Source organism: Hibiscus syriacus, unplaced genomic scaffold, assembly GCF_006381635.1.
Source record: "Hibiscus syriacus cultivar Baekdansim isolate YM2019G1 unplaced genomic scaffold, ASM638163v2 tig00113725_pilon, whole genome shotgun sequence".
NCBI classification, from domain to species: Eukaryota; Viridiplantae; Streptophyta; class Magnoliopsida; order Malvales; family Malvaceae; genus Hibiscus; species Hibiscus syriacus.
The window spans coordinates 20,251,898-20,277,531 of record NW_024063471.1 but is presented as its reverse complement, the minus strand read 5'-3'; the positions used below and the strand labels follow the sequence as shown (position 1 = coordinate 20,277,531).

At 32.8% G+C, this 25,634-nt stretch overlaps 3 pseudogenes; 2 read left to right on the top strand and 1 right to left on the bottom strand.

Annotated features, from left to right (window-relative positions):
• Positions 1-1,268: 1,268 nt before the first annotated feature.
• LOC120187390 lies at positions 1,269-25,634 on the top strand (annotated as a pseudogene).
• LOC120187389 lies at positions 5,168-8,030 on the top strand (annotated as a pseudogene).
• On the bottom strand, positions 9,771-21,369 carry LOC120187740 (annotated as a pseudogene).

The following is a 25,634-nucleotide window of genomic DNA, read 5'->3' as shown; positions in this document are numbered from 1 at the left end:
AAAATTATAAAAAAAAATTATTAGTTTTAAGATTTTATTTATTTAAATTTGTCTTATAATAAATTTAAAAATAAATTTATTTTGGATAATTATTTCTTTTTTAAATTTAGTTTGTTTTGGAACCATACCGAAGAATTAAGCCGGATCGAATTATAAAATAATATTTTTAAATTAAACCAGAATTAAACTGTAAATAAAATTCGTACCAAATTAGATAGTTCAATTCAAATAATTTTTTTTTTGATTTTCTCAAACTCATTACAACCTTAATGAGAAATTCCTTGACGTGAATTGTATCTTGATAACTAGAATAAATTTATAAACAATAAAGGATAATAAATTTATAATCTTTACAATTATGTGATAATACATTAATCATCAATAGTTCAATATAATGAAACTTTAGCTCTTGAATAATATTTAGGATCTGAGTTTTTATAATTTTGTCAAGACTAACTGATTAATGAATTAAATATTTAATAATTATAATATATATTTTTAGAAGAATAATTGTACAAATATAGACAAATTGACATTAATATATAAGTATTAATTATTAAACATATCAGCATCAATAGTTTTGTTTATGAAAACTTCAAAATCTAGCCCCTACCAAGAGAGTGAGAGTCCAACTCCCTTAATAATTTGTTTTCAGTGCATGGTTTGATAAAGGTACTATTCTATCTATCCACAGGCACATGTTGCGGTCTAACTTTTATTATTATGATATTTAATTGGTTCAATAATTACTTTTATTGTTTACAATAGTGCTAAAATATTAAAATCGATTTATATTAATATTATAGAGAAATTACGAAGAAATCACTGTTGTCAGAAATGGAAATTCAAGAATGAACAATAAAATCACTGTTGTTTAAGTCGAGACTTGCAATGAAATACTCGGGGAAATCAAAGGAAAATAAACAACAGCTTTCATTGCACTTCCATAACCTTCAGCTATTAAATACTCTCTCTGTCTCTTCAATAGCCAGCCCAGCGGCCACTTCTCATCCACTATTAACTCTCCTAGTCCTCCCAGTAATTTATTCTTTTAATTTCCTTCTATAATTCAACTATTGTTTTTTTTTTGCTTACTCAGCTCACTTCCCATTAAAAAAACTTATCTGTGTGTTTAAAAATTATTTTGTGTCAGTGTTTGCTTTGTTTGCTAAGGGTCTTTTCTATTTCTCTGTTCCCTCTGGGTTTATGTATTTCTTTTTATCTATAGTATAAAGTTATTGTATTAAATTTATGTTTGTTGCGGGTTGTCTGCTAAGAACATGTGGGACTTTATTCCTGCCTCGTATTAAAGGGCAATTCTTGATGGATTTTTGGATCTGCAATCCCTGATTATTGGGATGGTTTTGTTGTTTTAAAACTGGGAGAAAAAGAGAGTAAAAATTCAGACTTTGGGTCTTAATGTAGGCAAAGGCATCCCTTATTGTTGAAATGGTTTTGTTTCTTCAATTCTTGTCTTAAAAAAGGGTGGTTTCTAACAATGGGGTCTTCAAATGGATTTTTTTCAACTCAAGAGTTCAATTTAGATGCTAAGGTTGATTGATCCTCAGCAGCTCTTTGTTGGTCCTAAGATTGGTGAAGGTGCTCATGCTAAAGTTATGAGGGGGTAAGTCAATTTTTTCTTTGGATTCTACTTCATCCAGTTTGACCTTTTGGTCAATTGTGAAGAACACAAAGCTTATGTTTTTAAATGAATGGCATCCTTCAAAATTACTTGGCCTTGGTAATTTGATTAAATGTGCAATTATTCTGTAGGCTGGATATATTTGGATTATCGGTGCCTGTTATTGTATAGTAGTTATCTCATGTATTTTAATCCACTGGATGCATTTAGGTACAGGAACCAGAATGTTTCTATCAAAGTTGTTCGAAAAGGGGAAACCCCTGAAGAGATTGCAAGGAGAAGGAAGGTTTGCAAGGGAAGTTGCAGTGTTATCCAGAGTTCAACATAAAAATCTAGTGAAGGTTTTTTAATCATCATATATGTCAGGAGTTTCTTGTTGTTGAATTATGCTTCTTTTGAGGATATTGTTGGTATCGATAATGAATATCGGCTAATCATGATGTTTTAGGTTATAACAACTGGAAATAGGCTCGTATCTTAGCATATATTTTGTTTGTTTTCAGTTTATTGGAGCTTGCAAGGAGCCTATGATGTCATAGTAACTGAGATCTTACTAGGTGGGACATTGCGTAAATACCTTCTGAGTTTGCGGCCAAAGTGCTTGGACACACATGTAGCGATTGGCTTCGCACTTGATATCGCTCGTGCAATGGAATGCTTACACTCCCATGGGATCATTCATCGTGACCTGAAACCTGGTATGACTAGTGTGTTAATAAGCCTGAATTAGTAGCATTCCTTGAAAAGGTTGAAAACATAGATGTATAATATAATTCAGCTGCAAATAAATGAAGTAGCAACAGTCTTTAATGAACTTTATGCAATAATGCCTGGTCACCTCTTATAGGTTTGCATGATCCTGATAATTTCTTTTCGTATGCAGAGAACTTGATCTTGACTGAGGGCCGGAAAACAGTTAAACTAGCAGATTTTGGTTTAGCCAGGGAAGAGTCATTAACTGAAATGATGACTGCTGAAACCGGGACATACCGTTGGATGGCTCCTGAGGTAATGTAGTGATTTCCTCAAAACTTTAATCTTTTTTTCTTCTCTCTTGATTTTGGGTTTTTTCGGATGTTTGAGACGCCGAACCCTTTACATATGTTAACAGCTTTATAGCAGTCACGTTAAGGCAAGGAGAGAAAAAGCATTACAATCATAAGGTGGATGCCTACAGCTTTGCTATTGTTTTGTGGGAACTCATCCATAACAAGTTGCCTTTTGAAGGCATGTCAAATTTACAAGCAGCATATGCAGCTGCTTTTAAGGTAATGATTTTCAGCCTTTTTTTTGTATGATATCAGCACCATGAATGATACCCTTAACTAACCACTGTTGAACCCCGGGTAGTTATACCTCTTATACATTTGAATAATGAGTTTGTCAGTTAGACTCGTTTAACTAAAGTGATTCAAAAGAATGTCGGAATGGAGGCTTTTTCCGATTTATGGTCACAATCCAGTTTCCGATGATGCTGTAAAAAAATTCTTGTTAAGCAAGAATAAACTCATATACATCATGTTTTTCAAGTGAACTACGGGCTTCTGATATAATCATTGTGGTATAAGCTTAACTATGTTGTTTCAGAATGTGAGGCCTAGTTCCATGGACCTTCCAGAAGATTTGGCGTCAATCTTGACATCGTGTTGGCAAGCAGATCCGAATACTCGGCCCAATTTCAGCCAGATCATACAAATGTTATTACACTATCTCTCGACCGTTTCACCACCGGAGCCTGACGCCTCCTAAGAGAATGACTTCGGAGAATGTTGTATTGCCACCCGAGTCTCCCGTTACAAGCTCATTGATGGCTGCAAGATATGATGTAGCGGAAACTCTGAAAGCTGCCAAGGAAGACCGACCTAGAAGTTCTTCTTCTGCTTTAACCAGTGTTACTGAATCTCTCGAAACGCAAATTCGTTTCCGATGATACATGAACTGATGTTTAGGGGAGTTGAATAAGGTAACCAGTCTCGGATGTTAGAAATACCACAACCTATAACTTGTATATGACGGAAAGCTGTGTGGTATCCTATGTGTCTGTTAGCATTGCATGAATTTTAGACGGATCGACAAACTCATGGGGTTTAAGGGTTGCTGTGATGGAAATCTCAATGTTTATAAGGTGCATCCAAATGCCTCCTCTAGAATTTGCATACTTGTCCGTGTTGAACTCCAATATGTGTTTGACATAAGTATATTTAATTGTTTTACGAGTTTTTTTATTTTTTATTTTTATTATGAATTTGAGGGATCATCTGTCATCATGTTTGAATATATTTGAATCCGAATATGTGCTTGGCACGAGTATATTTAATTAAACTCTTTGGTTGAAAAATATCTTATTTCAATACATTATTTTCTGAAAAAAATCATCTTAACATGGAACACTAATTATTTAATTAAAACTAATAATTTGAAAAGTAACTTTATATTGATTTTTTATAGTATATTTAAATCTATAAAAATGATACTCGGTCAATTAAACGACGTCGTAAAGGATTTTATCGAGATTACATCCAACAATATATTAATTGTTGCTACCCTCGTTCAGATACAAAAGGTAAATTATGCATTAGTCATTCAAATATTACCTGTTCTATTAGAATCAATCAATTTTAAAACATTCAATTTTATCATTTAGCTTTCAAATTTTATTTTCTTTTATCATTTAATCGTTAGTTGTATAGTGACAGCAGAAAAATGATACATTTCGAGTAGTTCTATTTATGAAATTGATCAAATTTTCCTATGGCTAGTATCATTTTTCATCATCATTCGCCATTGTTAACTATTACTTGTAACTAACTGATATTAAGAATTTTTTTCTCTTTTTTTGTCTAGTACTTAAATTATCAGTTTTTGTTCATTTTAGTACTTAAGCTTTCAATTTCTTCAAAATCATACCTAACGTTTAGTTTTTGTTTCATTTTAGTATCCACCGTTAAAAACTTAACGCGTTTAATACCTAAACTATTAGTTTTTGTCTATTTTAGTACCTAAATTTCAATTTTTTCTTCAAAACTTATGTTAAATTTTTAATGGATTGCTAAAATGAAACAAAAAAATAAACATTATTCATGATTTTAAAAAAATTAAAGTTTAGGTTCTAAAACAAACTAAAATTGATAGTTTAGATACTAAATGCATAATTTACCCCAAAATAAAATAAAACTTCAAATCAAAACTTGATATATCTTGGTTAGATCTACAATCTTCATTGTATAATCATCATAACATTCAGATATATTATTTTTTCCTTCTCAACCTCTTCACAATTCGAATATGAAAAAATATTACAATAAGATTAATGAAAATTTCTAAAATTCTGAGTTTGAAAGGAAAGATTCGGAGACCTTTTACATAAATTAACCCAAAATGTTAAGAAAAATGGAATATTTAAAAGTTTGGTGAATAAGAAGAAAGAAATGATGAGTGACCTAGAAACATAGTTTACCTAAAAGAAAACCCCACTGATTGAGTGACCTAGAAACATAGTTTACCAAAAAAAAAACCCCCAACCCTGGAACCTCTTCACCATTAATCTTTCTTTTCGCCGAAATACAATGGAATCGAAGAAGTGAACGACAAAAAAAGAAGCATTTTATTGACAGATTAAATGTTTGCTGCTAGGAATTTTCAAAAACATTGCTGGAAGACTATGTCTTCTCTGTTACAATCAAATTCCCACAGGTACGCTTCTCTATTATTGCTTGATTCTTCAGTTTCAATTTCCTTTACATTGTAACTGAGTATTTGATTAGTTTTTTTCCTCATTCACTTGGACTTTTTATCGTATGCTTTAGTTTAATTATGATGGAATTTAACAATTTCCTTTTTTTTTCAAAAAAGGGGGTAAAATTTTGGGGTTTATCACTTTTTTTGTATTTTTTTGTTCTTTGCGTGGGATATTTTGTTTTATCTTCTATTTATATCTTTGAGCATTGTATTTTAATTAAAATGTAGGAATGTTGTGGATTTTAAGGAAGCTGCTTCCACTTTAGTCTCAAACAGTGTGATACGAATAGATGGATGTTTTGGAGATAATTTTGCCTCAGTTCCTTCCTTTACTAATCCCTTCAATGGATGCTGTCGGACAATGTCGACTTCAAGAGGGGAGTATGCGAAGCAAGGTCGAAAGACGAATGCAGAAAGAGTCTGGTAAAACAGCTAGAGAAATCCGGAGGGCTAAGAAAATTAAGAAGAAGCTTATGACTGATGAAGAGGTTTATTTACAACCTTAAAAGAGTAAGTTATTGAGCCATTGATAACTGACAATGCACTAATGAACGATTTCTTGTGTTGATTTTTTTGTTTGATGCTTGCCTTTAGCATATCGTAATTGGTTTATTGTAAAGCAAGTTTTAATGTTTTAACACATTTTTGAGGTCAAACAATCATTCAGACAGAGATTTTGAGTGTTCTTTCGTGTTCTTTCTATTGTTACTGGAGGATGGTTAGAATGGTGCTTTACTGTTGAAATGTGAAATTTTTAGCTGAAAAAAATGAGTTCAATGTTAGGGTAGTTTGCTCGGGTTGTCTATTATTGGCTTTCTGAAAATAGTTTGATCAACATATGATTTGTTGACCAACATAGGCTAAGAAGAAAGTGGCATTACTATTACAAAAACTCAAGAAGTATGAGCTGCCAGAACTACCGCCTTCTGTGCATGATCCAGAGCTATTCACCCTTGAGCAGCTTCAAGCCTTTAAGAAGATAGGATTCAGAAACAAAAATTATCCGGTCGGAGTCCGTGGGGTCTTTGGAGGTGTTGTCCAAAACATGCATCTTCATTGGAAGTTTCATGAGACAGTACAAGTTTGTTGTGATAACTTCCCCAAAGAAAGATCAAGGAAATGTCAACAATGCTTGCAAGATTGAGTGGTGGAATTGTCATTAACATACATAATGTAAAAACTATTATCATGTTCCGTGGAAGAAACTATCGCCAACCAAAAAATCTGATTCCCATCAATACTCTTACTAAAAGGAAGGTAAATGTCTTGTTATGGTCCTTACTACACTATCGTTTGCATCAGTAGTGTATCTGGCTTATGCTTTCTATATGGAAAAAGTGTTTAATCATATATCCTTATCTTAAATGCAGGCATTGTTCAAGGCCAGATTTGAACAAGCTCTTGAATCTCAGAAGCTAAACATAAAGAAGATAGAACAAGAACTTCGGCGGGAAGGTATTAACCCTGAAGATCCGGTCGCAATGGCCAGTATTCAGAGAGTTGCTTCAACATTCTTCAATGCAATTGATGAGAAGGAAGGCAGCCCATACGTCTTTCGTGGTGCCCAGTCACGTAAGGAAGAACCTAAGATAGCCTTTTGGCACATGAAGAAGCTCCTGCGGAGAGCGACCAGGAGGAACTAGATAGATTCATAGCTGAGATTGAGGATGCAGCTGATCGAGAATGGGCTGAAGGGGAAGAAGAAGAAAAAGAAGAGATTGGCAGAATTAGATACTTGAATAGACAAGAATTTGGTGGAAGGCCAGGGAGATTTGATGACCTTAGAAATGATTATTCTGATGATGAGGTTAGAGGGTCAAGGGGTTGGAAATATGCACGTGGAAACAAGAAGACTGCTGATAGTGATGACGAATATGAAGAAAATTTTGCAGATGCTGCTGAATTGAATCGAGTTACTGCTGGTGATGTGAGTGAGGTCGAAATTGATGATGCCAATGATTCTGAAGAAGTTCTTGAGACCAAGAGATCTATGGTACAAAAACGGAAGCAAGATAAGGTTGGAAGGTGGAACAACAATGCAGGTGTAAGAAGAAACACTGGAGGTAGTTATAGGCAAGCAATGGCAGAAGAGGATTCTGAGATAGAAAGTACATTGAGTGACCTTGACAATGCAATGCTAGAATCTGATGCTGAGAAAGATTGTGATTTCAGAGCATCAAATTATAGTAAAAATTTCAAGAGCAGCAGTGATGAAGACGATGGATTTTATACCATGAAGGGAAATAAGGGAAATGAGAAAAATAGGGTCGAATATTACGAGAGTGATGATTCTTATGCAGACAATGCTTATGGGAAGCTGGATAGGATTGATAGAGGCAATTTTGCTGGTTTGAAGAAAAACAAAGATGCTGAATTTAAAATGATCACCAAGGAAGCTGGCAATGATGTGTTAGTGACTAATTTTGGAATCTGAGGAACCAAACACAAAGAAACTCCCCATTTTGATGAGCTGAGATGTGATTGAAGGACTTGCCATATATTTGTCATTCCTTTTGAGTAAAGGACAGAAGACAAGCAGTGGAAAGTGGGGAACCCGTATATCATGATCCAAAACAGGTTCTGAGTTATACAAGTTATTATTGTTAAGATAATTCTTATTGTCTGATAAAAACCCTTTTGTTTCTAGGGAAGAAAAGATAAAATGCAGCATTATATAGAAAGATACTGGCTGTCAAATACTGGAGTGCAAATGAAATGTTGAATGGAGTATCTCCAGTTTCTCCTTTGATGGAGTTCAAATGACTTGTTTAGTGATGACGTTTTAGAGTGCTGTTATCGGAGTCTTTTTCTCTGATGAGTGTTTACTTTTTGTCGAATTTCATGTTAAATCTTCAGATTTTAGAACATCTTGAAACAAACTTCTGCGGTAACATCATTGCCATTTTGTCCGTTGATCCTCGAATGATCCAAAACGTTAATTGGATTTTGGGTTCACAATCACACATGGCACTTAGTGCATCATAATTCACATTACATTGATATCAGGTTCATTTTATTCATTACCTTTATATTTGACTGTTATTTCTAATATTTTAGTTGTCGGAAAATAAAGAACTTCAAACCACAACATGCTTAATGTCATAGCATTAGAGAAGGTGGTTAAAGAGTGTTATTCTCATTTAAGGTATTGAGTTTGAGTAGTTGTCTCTTGAGTGGTTGTCAATAATTAAGAAAAATATACATAGATACTACCTTATAATCATTCCAGACTATTCAAAAGAAATATCTTATACGAAAATGATCTAATAAAAATAAAAAAATATATATATACATTTTTTATAAGTTTTTATATAACTAAAATGCAATGAGAAATAGCAAACTTCTTTAATGACTATTAAACTTTTAGTAAAAAAGAAGCCTACTATATATATATTTATTTATTTATTAAAGAGCCTCTGTTTTTTTGGTTAACATAGGCAAATATTGGGTGAGAATCTACATATGCTGAATATCTAATTTCACATCTAAATTATTTATTATAATAAAATTGAAATTTGTCAGATGAGCTGGATGAATTTTAAAAATAATGACTAATTAGAACTCATCCCATTAGTTATGAGTTCAAGTTTATAACTCGTCCATCCATTCAAAAAAAAATTAATTGATTATTATATTCTATAAAATTCATCATATTTATATAACGGATTTTAAATTCATTGTAGTAAATGATGTATATCATAAATTAATGTTTCAATACATGTATTTCTTAACAAAAACAATCCCCAACTAGATTATTGGTAAGTTTAGTGCTTTTTTTTAATGCTGAAAGACCAAGCAAAAAGATAAGACAACTTTGCACCATCCATTATGCTCAATATCTTATTGAAATTATTATTACTTTTTTTCATGAAATAATTGTTGCCAACTAGAATATTCATCAAAAACAATCCTTTGTTCTTCCCAACAGTGAACGATCAGACGAAATAATTTAATTAATTTTTATCGTCGAAATTGATATGAAGTCAATGAATCAACTATACAATATCCGAGAGAGAGAGAGCAATGGAAGAATGTAAATGGTACAAATTAACAAGTCATGGATCAATAGTTAAGAAAAACAAAGATTCCCATCAAAAAAATCTGGGAAAATGTCATTCTAGTCATTTATGCAAATCCGGTGAATATGCCATTTTCGATCACGAACCAGTTAACCTATCTTCTTTGATAACAGTTATCGGATCGAGAAATACGATATGCCTCCACAATGGAAGAAATTAATCGACTTCGAAAAGAGAACATATATCGAGTTTCCCCTCACAATCATGGTTCTAACTAGCTTTCAGTATAATAAAGGCATAATTCTAACAATGTTACACCAATGCAGGTCACTCCGGTGAGGCACAACTCGTAATTGAGTCTTCCGGGCATGTTTCTCAATTCAGCCATTTTCTCTTTTGCAGTTGCCAAGCAAAAGATATTTTAGTATGACCGCGTTGTTCAACAGATATTCGGGAAGATGGACAGCCAAATACGAGCGGGGTATAGGTCCCATCTTCCCGATGATCTCCTTGAATGTGTATTCTTCGGGAATCATGTCGAATAGGTCAGCTCCTTTGCATATTATATCCTGAATCCTTTTGGGGTTCAAGTAGTGGGAGAACCTCATTCGATCGGTGTGGCTGTAAGCCTTCATCTTAAATATAAACTCACTTATGTACCGAAAACAAAAGCTACAATGCCACCCTGCATTGGATAAGATAATATCGGCTTGACGGTAATGCATCTGGTCTTGCCCGACTTGTACCTATGGACCGAGGCTCTCCAGCTTTTTTGTCGAGATATACTCGAAAGAGTAAAGATAGTTTCGCAGCTGAAGATGAATGATAGGCGGTATATCATCACACCATCTCAATAGATTAATCCTATGCGCTAGGATCTCTTCCATCCGACATAATCAATAGGTCATCGTCTTCTATTCTAGCTATTTTGATAAGCTTGTCCAATGCACTCTCTGATATGCTTCCTCAACAAAAAATTTTCACCCTTCTTGAACCTCCCACCATCCATATATTAACGAGGCTCGATGAACTTAAATCGATGTCGTTGCCAGCGAAAGCAATGGTTTCGGTATGCCAGTAAACGTCGAGTAGGACTCAAGAAGCACGAACTGAGATATGTACGATACATTTCTTTCCAACGCAGCGTGAGGATGTCGATCTCGTTGTTGAACAACACTGCATCGAAGACTCTAGGGGTCTCGCGGATTTTCCATCCATGAAGCTTGCAGAGTGTCTCCATTGTCACATTCTCATGATAATAGTGATGTCATAACCATTTTTCAGGGAGAACAATTGTTTATTGTTTTAAAAACAGTTATGATTAATTTTGAAAAATGGGGATTTTAGATTAATTTGGAAAAGTTAGATAGAGTCGCCATCAACCTTTAAGTAGGTTTTGAATACTTAAAAACGTCTATTAAAAAAAACTTTTAAGAAAATTTGTTTTTTAAAACAAAAGTTGGTCTGCGTTTACCAAAAATTCGATTAAAACGGGTTTGGGAGTCGGTTACACGTGGGGAATGATTAGTACTCCCACAGTGCCCAAAATTGGTACCGTGTCGCTTACATATCGCCATAAATAGAAATCATGAATCAAATATAAAATTAAAATATGATCCATTTATCGAACTTTGATTAATTTGCTTCGAATTGATTATTTAAAAGTGTTCTTGAAATATATTTGAATAAATAACATTAAAAAACCAATAAAATAGTGTTTGCTAAAAGTTAGAATATTAAAATATACATGTATGAATACATAAGATTTGAAACATAATAAGTAACAAATAAATCGATATACGTAATAAATTAAATAACATTAAGGCTTTTATAGTAAATAAACTTGCCCAGTAAATACAACTGAAACTATTTTACATGCCTAGAACAAAATTAAGTAAATTTACATTAATGTTATATATATTCAGATTAATATAGTATTAACACGAGACTTAAATACCAATTTACAAAATAAAGTAACAAAGACTAACGAACTAAATGATTAGGTGACTAAAAAACAAAGGTTTGCATGCATAACAATAAGTATGATAAAATATCCTAGAAAAAACGTAGGAACATGAAATAGGCACTGGAATAGTAATCAATTGAAATAACCCGTACGACTTATAAAGAAAATGATTAAAATCAAGTACTAAATGTGTGAAACAATAAAATATAAACAAGTAAAGATGACTACAATGCAAAAACCGCCACAAAGACCTAAACGCGGTTATACCTCAATTTAGTGACCAGGATAATAAGGTACTTAAAGTACAGGGACCTAGGAGATGATTATACTATGATTTGCTGACTTAAATGCAGAACACGCTAAAGGTATGAGGACCTTAGCGTGATTTGCCTAAAATTAGTAAGGAGGCAATATATCTCCTATTCTGTTTTAGTTTACCCGTGAAATAAACATTAAAAAACAAAACATTTCAACAACCCATATCTTTGTCTCACCTTCTAATCATCTCTCACGAGCAACCACCCTTCACTAAAAGGAAAACCACAAACGTCGACCACCACACTTCCTCAGAGTTCGGCAACCTCCTAACCCGACGATAAGGGCTGACAACTAAGGTAAAGAAACCCCTACCCTCTCTTATTTTCTTATTCGAATGAAAATAGGATAACTATGCTCAGATTGAAAGTAGAAAATAGATAAATACCTTTGAAAATTTCAGTTATTTTATTGATTGCCGATAGAAATCGGATTGTTACATGGTTTTTTTCTTCCCTCCCTATTTTTTTCTGATCAGGGAGTTCCCCTCTTTTCTTTTCTTTTTTCCCCGAATTCTCTCATTTTTTCCCAATCTTCCCTCAATCTATTTGAATACCCTTGATTTATCATTGATATCTTCACCAAATCCCCATGGTTGCATCTGTATTTTCTTTGTGTTTGGTATGAATGACGAGCTTAGGTGAAGTTTAGGTAAATTGATTGTTTATTTTATTTTCATTGTTTGAGGGCCTTTGGTCATTGTGAATCTCACCAAGTTCCTTTCAGGGCCGACTACTTCAACCACCTTCTTTTCCATATTATTCTTTCCATCATAAACGTAATGGAAGTTGAAAATGGTACCAACTTTCCCCTATTCACCTTCATGTAAATCACATTGTCAAACCTTGTCTTTTTCGGTATGGGCACATGGTGCAATTTGTTGGCCAACATGTCGTGAAACTGCTCAGGAGAAGCCTTGATCTTGATACAGCCTCAAGTTTACCAATGAGAGACGAAGAGCCATAATTTTGCAGAAAGATTTTAGCTAACTGGGATTTTGGGAGTAGTTCGATTTGCAATGGCCTACAAAAGTTATAAATTATTTAATAATAATAATAATAAAATAATAAATATATTTTTGACCCGGAGAAAAATGGGTGTCTACAGCTGCCCCTCTTTGCACATTCTTGTGTTACAAGAATAGGAAAGACGAAAAAGACATAAGGTTTTGTTCGATTCTCTTTTTGGTTTTGGAAACTTGATAGTATTTGATTTGGGATAACACTGCTCATACTGATGAAGAGTTCGTGTCGTCTATGGTGACAAGACTCCTATATAATGAGAAGATCTAGTCAATGGATGACACTGCTCATACGTGATGAAGAGTTCTTGCCATCTTTAGGAAGGGTGATAACTCGGTTTCCTACGCGATGAGGACGTCTGGTTATCAAAGGTTGGCATAGCTCCTACGATGAGAATATCAGGTCGTGTGATGACCGACTCATATATGAAGAGTTCTGGCCATCTAAAGTGATAACACGATTCCTACATGATGAGGATGGCTGGTTATCAAAGGTTGACACAACTCCTACATAATAGATCTGATCAGGTAATGACACGGTTCCTACACGATAAGGACGGCAGGCCATCTAAAGGTGATAAAACAGTTCCTACGTGATGGAGATGGCTGATTATCTGAGTTGACACAACTTCTATGTGATGAGGAAATCTGGTCGAGTGATGACACGATTCCTACGTGATGACGATTGACCATCTTTAGTATAATGGTTTCAAGAGAAACCAATTCACAGATTATTCTTCAAAGGAAGTTGTCTCAAAGAGACAAAATTCATTTCAAGGGAATGACTCAAAGATGGTTTTGTTTCAAGAGAAACAGACTCAAGATTTAATTCATTTCAAGGGAAACGATCTCAAAGATATTTGTTTTGTTTCAAGGGAAACAGACTCAAGATAGGTATTTCACAAGAATTATCTCAAAATAACAAAATCATTAAAGGAAAATGATTTCAAGATGGTTATTATTTCATGAGAAACATCTCAAGAAAATAAGATTTGTTTCAAGAGAAATATCTCAAAGATGGTTGTTATTTCCAGTGAAACAAACTCAAAGATGATTTTTATTTCATGTTAAACAATTTTAGAATTTGGTGTTTTGAGGAAAACTGTCTCAAGTGAGACGACTTTATTTCAAAGGAAACAATTCAAAGATTTTTCAAAGAAATTATCTCAAGAGAGACAAAATTCGTTTAAATAGAAACGATCTTATGATGGATGTTTCAAGAGAACTGACTCAAAGATTATAAAATTTGTTTCAAGTGAACAGACTTAAAGATTTTTTTCAGAAACTATCTCAAGAGAGACACTTTGTTTGAAAAGAAATAATTTCAAATGTGATCAACTTTGTTTCATTGAAAACAACTCAATCTTGTATCTCAAAGGAAAATGTCTCAAGTGAGATGAAATTGTTTTGAGAAATTGTCTTAAGTGAGACCAAATTTGTTTTTAGAAAACACCATCAATGTGATAGATGGTCTGCTTGTTTCTTCATGTTGAGGAAATATCTTCAGCAGATTTGATTGTTGACTTCAGAAGTCAAATATGTGGATGCCATTATTCTTTCAGTTGAAGCCATCTGTCATTTCTGAGCTTTTATTTCCTAAATATCGAAATGATGTTTTCTGACTGACTATCTTAGATGTTATGATAGATGTCAAGATGAAATTTATTTGAATTTGTCCTTAGAGGAGAAAAATATCTTTGATGCACATGATAATGAATGCAAAGATGCAAATTTCATGTGTCATGTATGTAATGTATGTATTGATATGTGAGGGGAACGTTTGCGTGAGCATCTTCGTTCTATTTCTGACTCAATTTGTCTTCATTCTACCAGGGTGTACTCTTGCAAACCTCGACCTGAGACAATTTATTTCCCTTGCCCCATCAATTTTGCCCCAAAGATTTGACTTCTCTTTCCTAGCTTCGATCCTTACTTTGAAGAGATATTTGTTGAATTCCAAGATACGCTTCCAGAGAACTTATCTTGTTTTGAAAAGATTTTCTTCCTTTGAATTTTCAAATTTGAAAAAATCAAAAGGAATTTTGAAAATGTTGCCTCCCCTAAGTTTCACAATTGAGCAAATCATAAAACATGAGTTGATTGTATATCAAAAGATTAACTACTCTTTAATCCTTGATAGCTGCAAATCTTTGACAAATATCAAGGTCAAAATTTGGTTTTGAGGTTGGCTACCTAAATTCTACGCTTGTTTCCTTGCTTTGGTCTCGTGAAGATTATAAACATGCCCCTCTTTCTTGGTTTGAAATTTTAATCAGGCGAACAAAATGACACAACTAGCATAAATCATAGCTAGACCTTTCAAATACTTCTGTTTCAGTTCTCTAAAATCTTACATTTGTTCAAGCTTCGTAGACTTACTAGTCAAGGTAGTGCAAAAATATCGGTCTAAAAATGAAATTTCTGAGTGCTCGTGTGAAGTTGACTATAACAGGTGTTCCTCAGCTCCCTTAGTCCATTCACCGAAACTCCTTATTTAGTAAATTTGATTTAATTTCCCATTATATGGCTAGCTGAATCTTATCCATAAAGCCGGAGCATTTAACCATAGCTCTAGAGGGACCAGCTCAAGCTTTATTGTGTATATATTTTATAATTGCCTTTGTTCGGCTAGCTGAAAGATTCATGTCATCATAAAGTCTTCGACTTGACAATCACAGTGGAGCATACACTGAATTTCTGAGTACCCGATCAATGTCATGGTTTGAATATAATCTATTCATAAAGCCAGGGCTTTCGAGTTTCATCTATAACCAAATGCTTTAGCGGAATAGCTCAGTTTTATTTTATACATATATGGTATTTTTTTTTGAGTATGCAGATTCTATTTCTTAAGCTTGTTGAGGAGAACATGTTATACTCCCGGTGTTTGTTGAACGTCATCAACAGAAATAGAAACCAATTAGCTTTGAAATTTCATGTGCTAGATGGCCTATTTGTTCGCTCCTAACACATAAATGAATGCCAAATGATGGACTCTTCATGAGAAGAGAAAACTAGCTCGATCCCTACAAGAGAAAGGTATAATCTGATGTATGCTCTAGGTTAGGATCAAGGGGTCCTTGTTTTTTAAGGTTCAATCTTTTAATTTATCAAGATTTACAACCTTAATTATTAAAAAGCTTTTAATAAAATGATATTCAAAGAATTTCAAGATTGAAATTTGCTCATTGTTCATTTCCTAAGAAGGAAACATTTTATTGAAAATGTTCAACATCAAGCGACTCACAAACATTTAAACATAAGAGAATACAAAAAAAACAAGTTCAAACAAGATGATATGCATGAGAATGCAACAAATACTCCTGATGGATGCCCTAGCAGAATCCAATCAAATGCCCTATCACACATTGAATGTTAATGACCCTGATCGATCAAATCTTGAACCTTACGCTTCAATGCCCCATAGTTCTCAATGGTGTGCCCTGAGATCCCAATATGATAATTGAATATGGCGTTAATATCATGACCTTCAGGATATGGGGCCTCTCTTGGTTTAGATTGAATTGGAGTCACAAGATTCTTCTCAACTAGAGTTGAAAGAAATTCCTCATATATCATTGTAATTTGATTGATGCGATACCTTAAGAGGTTTAGTCCCCAGATTAGCTTGGTAAGATCCCTCTATATTGATCTCAACTCTTTCCTCATTGTCAGTATGGCTAGTACTACTTATCTGGCCATTCTTGACAGCTCATTCAATCATTTCTCTACAGATGACGATGTTAGAGAAACTCTGGTGGCAACTCCTATCATGTAGTCGATATATGGAGACTTCAATGTATCGATGAATAGAGTGATGAATTATCTTTCAATCATTGGTGGATGCACTTGAGATGCAACATCCCTCCATCGTTAAGCATATTGTCGGAATCTCTCACCCCTCTTCATCTCCATATTCTGCAGCGTTGTTTGATCAAGGGCCTATCAATCATTCGCTTGTATTGACCTAGAAAGCACTAGCCAAATCCTTCCAAGAGCGTATTTGAGTACGACTTAATTGATTATAACACTTAGAAGTGGGTCCAATCAAACTGTCTTGGAAGTAGTGGATCAACATCTGATCATTGTTGGTGTACCCCTCATCCTTTGAACAAACATCGTGAGATGGGAATTAGGGCAACTGGTTCCACTGTATTTTTCAAACCCAGGCATCTTGAATTTGGGCGAATCATCAAGTCGGGAACTAAGACTAGTTCTCTTGCGTCCATTTCATTGTGAGAGCTTTGTCCTCTCATTCTGTTCAATGTCTCTCTGCACCATTGTTTCAAATTCTCTGAGATCTCATTATTGGCTCTTCTCGTCGCCTCAGGAGCAGAAATGTATGACTAGTAGAATTACCACGAGAATTTAACATGGTTGCTTGCATTTAGTGGAGGAACTTACTTGGTGACTTGGAATCTGATGGGGTGAAATGAATCGATGTTGATTAGCATAGGCCATTATACGTTCAGATTTCCTATAGTTGAGAAAATCTTCTCTTTATCTATTTCTTGTTTGAGCTCAACAAATTTTTGTACCATTTGGTCACTAGGTCTTTTTGGTTTTGCAAGATACGATCCATGGTGGCTTTTTTCTCTTGCTCTATTTTAACATCCCACTTTACTTGCATCTTTTGCAAATTCTCTTCCAAATCTTTCTTCATTTGCTCAAATTGGGCTTCCATTTTTAGTGATGTGTGAATGCAGAGTCATAGTTAAAACCACTTCCTCAGAGTTCCCCAAGATATATATGCATGTAAAATGTTTAAATGAATGTTATGCAAAATGCAATTATGCAAATGCAAATACAAAAATGTTGATCCCAACGATGAATATCGTAGAATAATTTTCACCTGAAATAAAAGCTTTCACATTACAAGACAGTCCACTTTACAAACATGTCTTCGCTTAGATGTTGAATCTGAAGTGGATCGCCACTTCATCTTGGATGTTCTTTCTTGAAAATAATACCCCTCAAGCGCTTTGTAACCTAACTTTGTTAATACCTCGGCAGTGATGAAGTGCATTACTCCTTGATAGTTAATGATGAAAAATCAGAGATAAGAATCTATTGCTGGATTACTCCTTAGATCAGTGGATTGTCATTTCAGTCTCGAATACTGCACGATCTTCGAGCTCACTGCTTCGTCTTGGATCTTCATCTTTATAATTGATGCCCCTAAATGCTTTGTAAGTTAACTCCGTTAATGCCTCGATGGTGCTGAAGTCAGTACGTCGCTCCTTGATGACTAGTTATAAATTGTAGATAAGAATCTATTGTTGGATTAATCTTGGATCAAGGATCAACTTTTCAATCTCAAATGTTGCACGATCTTCGAACCAGTCTCATTCTAGTACTCTGAACTTCTCTTAGCCCTAGGCGCATGTTTGTGTACGCGACTACTTGATTGAAATTTTTATCTCTTCTTGTGAAGATTTCTCATGAATATCCCTTTGCGGATCAACATTTTCGCATTATCTTATGACGATGCAATGCAATTCAAAGAAGGATGAAAAATGACACATACAAAAGAAATAAGTTAGTGTACAGGTAAATAATTGATAAAGATAAAAATGTTATTCAAAGATGAATAAAACACCTACCCCGTTATGATATCTACCAGAGCATGCTTTTCTTAGATAATAATCCTACCCAGACATGCTATCTACACAAAATAATTATTTCAAGAAAATAATCATAACCGCATGATATCTAGTTCGCATGTTGTTATTCAACAGAATTTAATAAAAAAGAAAAGGTTCAGAAATGCTTCTCCTTTGTGTACATCTATTTTGGGTATCTAGTGACAGAATGAGGTTCGATATGTCTATACTTAGGGTGATCGTTCTACGGTTCACTATATGCATGGTTTTGGCTCTAACGAGAAAAGGGTACTCGAATGTCCCTGATGTCAGTGCCCTCTTGGGCTGCCAAACCCTCGATCCTCACCCATTATAGGTTTGAACGGACCGAGTTCAATTCGAGAGGATACATTCCCTTATGCCTATGCGGAGATAAATTCACTCGAAGACATAAAGTATATGAATCCTGAAGGTTACTTGCTAGGCCTGCACGGAGAATAAATTCTCACGAATGCGTCGCTTTCAGCCCCACTTAGGAAGGGTTCGAAGCTCGGCTATACAGCTTATGTTATGCAAAGGCACGTGATGTGTGTGAGGAGGAACATTCAACCCTTTGACTCAACAGAAAATAAAACCTCTCGACTACAGCTTGGACAGATCTGAAAGCAAAAATTCAAATGTTAGTATGACAATAAAAATGAAGCAATTAAAAACTTTAATAAAAGGATCATAAGTTAACTAAGGCTTGAACTCATAATTTCCACCACAACAATAATGAGTAAGCGACTTATAGCCTGACTCTCTAAAAAAATCTCCAACGGAGTTGCCAAGCTGTTATAACCATTTTTCAGGTGGAACAATTGTTTATTGTTTTAAAAACATTGTGACTTTAATTTTGGAAATGGTGGTTTTAGATTAATTTGGAAAACATTAGATAGAGTCGCCATCAACTTTTGAGTTAGGTAGTGAATACCTAAAAACGTCTTTTAAAAACAACTTTTAAGAAACATTATTTTTTAAAACAAAGTTGATATGCGTTTACCAAAAATTCAATTAAAACTGGTTCGGGAGTCAGTTATACGTGGGGAAGGATTAGCACACCCACAGTGCCCAAATTAATACCGTCTCGCTTACATATCGCCATAAATAGTGTAAATCATGAATCAAATATAAACTTAAAATATGATCCATTTACCGAACTTTGATTAATTTACTTTGAATTGATTATTTAAAAGTGTTCTTGAAATATTTGAATAAATAACATTAAAAAATCAATAAAATAGTGTTTGCTAAAAGTTAGAATAGTAAATATACATGTATGAACATATTTTGAAAACATAATAAGTAACAAATAATCGATATACGTAAAAATTATAAATAGGCTTTTATAGTAAATAAACTTGCCCAGTAAATACAACTGCAACTATTGACATGCCTAGAACAAAATTAAGTAAATTTACATTAATGTTATATATATATTCAGATTAATATAGATATTAACACGAGACTTAAATACCAATTACAACATAAAGTAACAAAGACTAACAAACTAATGATTAGGTGACTAAACACAAGGTTTGCATGCATAACAATAAGTATGATAAAATATCCTAGAAAAAAAAAACGTAGGAACATGAAATAGGCACTGGAATAGTAATCAGTTGAAAATAACCCGTATGACTTATAAAGAAAATGATTAAAATCAAGTACTAAATGTGTGAAACAATAAAATATAAATAGTAAAGATGACTACAATGCAAAAACCGCCACAAGGACCTAAACGCGGTTATACCTCAATTTAGTTTCCAGGATATAATAAGGTACCTAAAGTACATGGACCTAGGAGAATTATACCATGATTTACTGACTTAAATGCAAAACACGCTAAAGGTATGAGGACCTTAGCGTTATTTGCTCAAAATTGCTAAGGAGGCAATATATCTCCTATTCTGTTTTAGTTTACCCGTGAAATAAACCTTAAAAAATAAAACCTTTCAACAACCCTCTCTTCGTCTCACCTTCTAATCATCTCTCACGAGCAACACCCTTCACTAAAAGGAAAACCACCAACGTCGGCCACCACACTTCCTCGGAGTTTGGCAACCTCTTAACCTGACGATAAGGGCTGACAACTAAGGTAAAGAAACCCCTACCCTCTCTTATTTTCTTATATTCGAATGAAAATAGGATAGCTATACTCAGATTGAAAGTAAAAAAAGATAATACCTTTGAAAATTTTAGTTATATTTTATTGATTGCCGATACAAATCGGGTTGTTACATGGTTTTTTTTCTTCAATCCCTATTTTTTTCTGATCAGGGAGTTCCCCTCTTTTCTTTTCTTTTCTTTTATTTCTTTTTCGAATTCTCTCATTTTTTCATTTCTCCCTCAATCTGTTCGAATACTCTTGATTATCATTGATCTCTTCACCAAATCCCCTGGATGCATCTGGATTTTCTTTGTGTTTGGTATGAAAATGACGAGCTTAGGTGAAGTTTAGGTAAACTGATTGTTTATTTTCATTGTTTGAGGGTCCTATGGTCACTGTGAATCTCAACAATTCCTTTCATGGCCTACTACTTCACCACCTCCTTTGCCATATTATTCTTTCCATCATGAACGTAATGGAAGTTGAAAATGGTACCAACTTTCCCCTATTCACCTTCATGTAATCGCATTGTCAACCTTGTCTTTTTCGATATGGGCACATGGTACAATTTGTTGGCCAACATGTCGTGAAACTGCTCAGGAGAAGCCTTGATCTCGATATCAGCCTCAAGTTTACCAATCAGAGACGAAGATGCCATAGTTTTGCGGAAATATTTAGCTAACTGGGATTTTGGGAGTAGTTCGATTTGTAGTGGCATGCAAAATTTATAAATTATTTAATAATAATAATAATAAATAATAAATATTTTTGACCCGGACAAAAACGGGTATCTACAGTGAGGGATTTCATGGAAGGGCTTAGGAGGTGACTCTAATAGTGGTCTCAGGAAATATGTGATCTTCTGACCGTGCAAATGTACGCCAAAGACGAACACTGGGATCGCGACGACGAAGACGATACAAAGCCAAATATCAATTGAGAATTAAATTTCATATTTATTATGTTTAGTTCTAACAAGTGATATAATTGCCTGTCATGTTCAATCATTGAGAATCAAAAATTTCTTTTTTGTTTCTAAAATTTGAAGGATGAGATATTTTAAGGTATACCATTTTTAGGGTTTATAAATTTTATGATTAAAAAATTTAGTATAATTATGATAAAATATGATATTTAAAGTTTTATATTTGGATTGCCATTATCAATATATTAAACTTTTGTTTATGCTTGATTGTTGAGCGACAATTTTTTAATTGTTTGGTGCTTCTGTGCATTAATTTTAATGCATAATTCAATTAGTTTTGAATTCTTTGTATGTTTTTCCTTTTGAAATAGTTTCAGTTTCAATTTTAGTTTCTTTTAATTTCATATGATTTATTTTCATTATTATGGAAATATTATGTTTAAAGAAAAACTATAAATTTTCAACAGTTTTGATTAGTAAGGAAATGCAAAATTTGATAAAATATATTCTTTGTATATTTATAATTTTGTTGTAATTTAATATATGAATTTGAATTATTCATACTACAGTTACATTTTTTAGTCACAATCAATATATATATTGATTTTCATAAATTTAAAAATCATAAATTAGGTTATTATGTTTTGTATTATATGAAATTAATTTATGGTCTTTTTTCGTATGATTATATTCAATTTCCTACTCAATATTTGATGATATGTAATATTACATCTTTTTGTTTTCATCATCATTTATTTGGGGATTTAAAATAGTCAATTATGGACACTGGAATAATCGACAATTAGATGTTGAAAGAGGAAAAGTAGACACTAAAAATAAGGTAAATTATGTTTTGGTTTAGTAAGATATATTCATGATTAAACACATTCTCGAGGAAAGTCAAATATTAATTTTTTTTTTAATTTCTAATAACACCATTTAGACAACTTTATTTACTTTAGAAATCATGATGTGATTATAAATTTCAGTATTGATTTTTGACTATTACATATTATACTATTATATATATATATAAATGGTGTTATTAAATTAAAAAAACTTATTATATATATATATATATATATATATATATATATATATATGTAATAGTCAAAATAATACTGAAATTTCTAATTACATATTATATATATATTCGATTCAGTTTGATTAAAGATTTAATTCAGTAATATGTATTTTGATTTTGACTTCTGGTTAAACTTTTTTTTTTTCATTTTGTCTTTAGAAATTTACGAAGTTATGAATTAAATGCATGTTTAAGGAATTCTTCAAAAACAATCAAAGACTTAAGTTTTTTTATTTATGATAGCATTTTAGAAGCCTTTAGGGGCACATAATCTGAAATATCACTAAGGCCAATGTTTTCTTGGATGAAATTGAGAAATATTTTTCCAATACAATAATGTTTAAATGACACCACTTTTGACTTCTTTGATGTCTGTAAAGTATAAGGGTCAAGGAAATGTGAGGGAGTACATTATGGATATGTTTCATATTGCTTCAAGACTTAAGACACTTAAGATTGAATTTTTATGAAGAATTACTTGTTCTTGTGATTTCAATATCACGTCCTATAAAGTTTAATCAACTCAAAGGAAGAAATGAACTCTAAATGAGCTCATTTTTATTGTGTGCAAGAGGAAGAAAGGATGAAACATAATAAGTCTAAAAGTACTCACATAAAAAGTACATATAAAGATAAGGTAAAAACAAAAACAAATTAGAATGTAGTTGTTAAGGGTCCAACTTAAAGAGACACAATATGTTACAAAGGGTTGTTCTATTTTAAGTTAAATTGGGATATATGAGGATAAATTAAATTCTAAACTAATAAGAAACTACTTTGGTTATTTGAGCGGTCCAAGGGGATATAAGTTTTATGATCTCAAAATTAAAAATATTTTATGGTGAGATCTATAACACTATCTTTTAGGATGTTGAGTTTGGAGGGAGAATAAGGTTTAAGGAATTAATTTTGAGGAGGAATTGTATTATAACTCAATTCCTATTACCACTTTTGATGATATCCATGTGTTCATACATGTCGTCAATCAAGAAGTGAGTCTAGAATCTCAATAAGATTATTTTGAACAATTCTCCAATTTAGAAAAAAAATTGTTATGGAAGATAAAAGTCAACTCTCACAACAAGGTCATTAGGAAGATCCACGAGATGAGAGAAATATTATTTTAGATTATTGTTTCTAAAAGAATAAGGATGATAATATAATGATAGATGATCTAATCAAATTCCTTCATGTTATAAAAGTTAAGACTCTCAAAAGTAATTAATGCCAAGTAAGCATAGTATACGTTTTATACAAGATAATAAGTTTGAGGACTATCCTCTTACCTAAAGGTGCAAAGTTAATGGTTATAAATGATTATTTATAATCAAGATGATGCAAATGGTGATGTTGAAGTATAAGACATCTTATATATAAAAGATATACTTAGAGATGAGGTATTAATTTTTTAGAGACTTTCTCTTTGGTTCATTGAAAGACTATTTCAGGAATTATAAATGACATGATACTTGTTTGCTCATATTTGATTTTGAGTTACATAAGTTGGATTTCATAATTGTGTCACTCAATGGCAACATTGATGAAATATTTTTAACGATGCAATTAGAAAATTGTATCTAATGATAGAAATTAATAATATGCAAATTAAGGAAATCCATTTATAAGTTCAAGTATTACTCCTGTTAATTGTATAACAAACTTCACCAAGTGATTATCTTGTTTGATTTTGAGATGAATTTGGTTGATAACTATATATTATAAGTTCAGTGGAGTAAATCAAATACCCTTATTGCTAAAGGAACCAAGTTTAGTTTTGATTAGTGCCCTAAGGATGATTTTGAAACTAAGGAAATGTAAAAGGTTCCTTATGCTTCAAAATAAATAAATAATTTAATGTATACTCAGGTTTATATGTATTCAGACATAGCATATGATTTTAGGATATTAAGTACATATTTAACCAATTCAGGTATGAATCGTTGGATAGCAGCCAAGTAATTCATGCAATATATCTAAGAACAAAAAATGTTACATGCTCACATATCGGAGATATAGTAAGTAAGAGATCATCAGGTTTATGGACTTCGACTTATTGAAATATAAATACAAAATTTGTCACACGAACTGCTAATTATGGGTGATAAGAAAGACCACTTGAATTGTTTTGTGACAATTAAGTTGCAGTTCTTTTTTCCATATAAATAGAAATATCTTAAGTCTAAGAACATAAACATTATTTTTTGGTTCTTAAAGAAAATTCAGAGTGATTATGTGTTTTAGAGCATGTTGGTACAAACTCATAACTGAGCATACTAAAGACTCTCACCCAAGGTCTTTCATGAGCACACTACTCATGTGGATGTAATATCATTTAAGGATATTCAGTTTTAGTGGGAGTTTGTAATTTTAATGCTCGTTTATTATAAATACAACTTCAGTTTAAAGATATATTTTAAAGTTATTTTTTGCATAAATAAAGTTTGTTTTTGTTTATATCCACTCTGGTTTTGGTAAAATTTGATATCACTAACGTATAAAGAGGACCAATTGGAAATAGACATGTGCAGTTCACATTACATGTAATTTCCATGCTATGCTCCGTGATTGATTTATGTCATTTGACTGTTTGTATACGTAACCATTGATGGGTCTAGTCATGATAAATATGGAAAAGCCTGCTTTGATCCTATATGGATATAGTTGATGGACGAGATTGTTGTAGAACCTATTGTATGATAACAAATTTGAGCTCATAAGGTTATACATTTATCATGAACATATGTTACCCAAGTGGGAGATTGTTGGATTAAAATTCATAATTATGGGCACATATTTATAATGTATATTGTTATCTTACAATATGACAAATTAAGTGACCAATTCTGTTATAAATATGAAGGTATTAAAAGTGTCATGGAAATAAAGTGTAGATACTATTAAAGTTGTATTTATAATTCGATGAGGGCAAAGTTATAATTATAGAAATAATTTATTCATAAATTAGCTATATAAATGGGTTATAGTCCCCAAGAAATAGACAATCTCGTATTTTTCTTATCCCCATCAGAGAGTTTATAATTAAGGGAACTCTATCTTCCTGGAAGATCATAACCAAAGAAAGAAGGATTTCAACCTATCAATTATTCAGGTACACTTCCGCATCTAATATTTATTTTATTCTTGATGATTTGACATGATTTGATCTTGGTTATTTCATAGTTATGATTAGTTC